The sequence below is a fragment of the Nycticebus coucang genome, chromosome 3, assembly GCF_027406575.1.
Source record: "Nycticebus coucang isolate mNycCou1 chromosome 3, mNycCou1.pri, whole genome shotgun sequence".
Lineage (NCBI taxonomy): Eukaryota > Metazoa > Chordata > Mammalia > Primates > Lorisidae > Nycticebus > Nycticebus coucang.
The window spans coordinates 28,909,834-28,912,711 of record NC_069782.1 but is presented as its reverse complement, the minus strand read 5'-3'; the positions used below and the strand labels follow the sequence as shown (position 1 = coordinate 28,912,711).

General features: G+C 42.7%; 1 pseudogene; it reads left to right on the top strand.

Moving 5' to 3' along the window:
* The first annotated feature begins 1,660 nt into the window (after positions 1 to 1,660).
* Positions 1,661 to 2,669, top strand: LOC128582028 (malate dehydrogenase, cytoplasmic-like; annotated as a pseudogene).
* The last annotated feature ends 209 nt before the right edge of the window (positions 2,670 to 2,878 follow it).

Sequence of the window (2,878 nt, the reverse complement as noted above, 5' to 3'; positions counted from 1 at the left end):
TGCATAGTAATTTCTCAAATGGAATAGCCCCAGGAAGAGCTTTAATCTGAGCACCACAATTATTTAATTGTTTAAGGAAATGGGTGTCTTTTTTTTTTGAAACAGAGCCTCAAGCTGTTGCCCTGGGTAGAGTGCCGTGGCAACACAGCTCACAGCAACCTCCAACTCTTGGGCTCAAGCGATTCTCCTGCCTTCCCCTCCCAAGTAGCTGGGACCACGGGCGCCTTTCACAACGTCCGGCTATTTTTTGGTTGCAGCCGTCATTGTTGTTTGGCAGGCCCGGGCTGGATTTGAACCCGCCAGCTCAGGTGTATGTGGCTGGTGCCTTAGCCACTTGAGCCACAGGCGCTGAGCCGGAAATGGGTGTCTTGATCTGACTAGACTATCAAGGAAAAATGATACTGAAAAAATTGTAGAACTTATGAAACCGGAACAAAAGCAATGTTCTGACGTGTAACAGGAGGATGACACTATACAGATCTGGCATTCTGGATTGTTGGTGAGAAGCCTAAGAAAACCCACCAGGGGACTCTGCAAAGGAAAAGTACCCAAACGCAGAGGGCACCATTAACCATTTCTCCCTTGAACTTCCCATTGTCTTGCTATGTCTCCAAACAATTTCAAAGCAGTTTACTGTGTATCACCACACCTGGAGCTTCAAATAATCTGACAGTCTTACTGATGTTTTATTCACTTGTTCCTTCACTCAACATATATTTACTTTAAGAACTTACTATTGGCCTGGCACACTGGCTCACACTTGTAATCCTAGCACTCTGGGAAACCAAGGCAGGTGGATTGCTTGAGCTTGCGAGTTCGAGACCAGCCTGAGCAAAAAGCGAGACCCCCGTCTCTGCTAAAAATAGAACAAATGAGGCAAGAGGATCACTTGAGCCCAAGAGTTGAAGGTTGCTGTGAGCTGTGAAGCCATGGCACTCTACCTGGCAACAGCTTGAGACTCTGTCTCAAAAAAAAAAAAAAAAGAACTTACTACAGCAATATACTTCTCCAGACACCAGAGATACAATGAGGCATGATTCTTACCCTTAAGGGCTCTCATTAACAAATTTGACAGGGGAGAAAGAACAAGGATCAGAAAATGATAGACTATTATGAAACTGCAGTTTATAGAAACATGTATCAGTTATTATGGGAGAGTTGTTAGAACTGATGATATTTATAAGGACATCACCTGCCTTGGAAAAGAGTGGTATGTCAAAAAATAATAATAATAAAATAAATAAAATTATCTATATTTTGCACACACACACACACAAGAGTGGTGTGTCTGTATGATCCACCCAATGCCCAGGCACGTGACTTGTGCAAAGGTGTGCATTGTACAATTTCAGGGCACACCCATCCCTCACAGACTTCTTAGATTTGTGTGGATGTCAGACAATAGTCTTGAACCTCAGGTGCCATGACAGGAATCACTGTCTGGACTAGCAACAAGTCTGCCGGCGGCTAACCAACATTTAGTTCTCTGAAATATTTTCACTATACGCCTAACTCTGATTTTATTAATACTGATATAATGGCAATCTCTAACTTCTTAAACTTTTTTTTCAATAATCAATAATCATTGATTACACATTGGAAAACCAAGATAAATATAAGACACTATCATTGACCCCAGAAAGTGGGGAAGAAAGACAAAAGCAGGCAGGTGCTGCCATTGTCCCCGCAGTTCTCAGTCATGTCTGAACCAATCAGAGTCCTTGGGACTGTAATTCTTGTGCTGTTGGATATCACCCCCAGGATGGGTGTCCTGGAGGGTGCCCTAATGGAAGTACAAGACTCCCTTCCCCTCCTGAAAGATGTCATTGCAACAGATAAAGAAGAGGTTGTCTTTAAAGACCTGGATGTGGCCATTCTTGTGGGCTCCATGCCAAGAAGAGAAGGCATGGAGAGGAAAGATTTACTGAGAGCAAAAGTGAAAATCTTCCTATCTCAGAGTGCAGCCTTGGAGAAATGTGCCAAGAAGTCAGTTAGGGTGATTGTTGTGGGTAACCCAGCCAGTACCAACGGCCTGGCTGCCTCCGAGTCAGCTCCATCCAGCCCCGAGGAGAATTTCAGTTGCTCAACTCGTTTGGATCACAACTGAGCTAAATCTCAAATTGCTCTTCCACTTGGTGTGACTGCTGATGATGTATTGTAAAGAATGTCATTAACTGGAGAAATCATTCTTCTACTCAGTATCCAGATGTCAACCACGCCAAGGTGACATTGCAAGGAAAGGAAGTTGGTGTTTATGAAGCTCTGAAAGACGACAGCTGGCTCAAGGGAGAATCCATCACGACTGAACAGTAGGGGGGTGCCGCTGTCTTCAAAGCTAGAAAACTATCCAGTGTAATTTCTGCTGCGAAAGCCATCTCTGACCATGCCAGAGACATCTGGTCTGGAACCCCAGAGGGAGAGTTCATGTCCATGGGCGTAAATTCCGATGGCAACTCTGGGGCTCTACTCATTCCCTGTTGTAATCAACAATATAAGAAGTTGAAGGTCTCCCAATTCATGATGTCTCACATGAAAAGATGGATCATACTGCAGAGGAACTGGAGAAAGAAAAAGAAACTGCTTTTGAATTTCTTTCCACTGCCTGGGTAGACAACCATTTTGATGTTGCCAAATGCCCCAAAGCTAAAGGATCTAAATGTTGTCTTTGACTCTAGAATCAAATAATAATCATGCTATACTAAAATTACTTGTGAAAAACATCGTATTCTAGAGACTGTGTGCTTCTTGGTACAGGTTGATGACAATTTATCATTATGCTGTTAGTGCTACATTCTCAAAAAATACATATTCAAATAAAAAAGACAGACAAAAGCACATAAAACAGAAAATAATTAAATGCTAAGTTGTATAATATTGA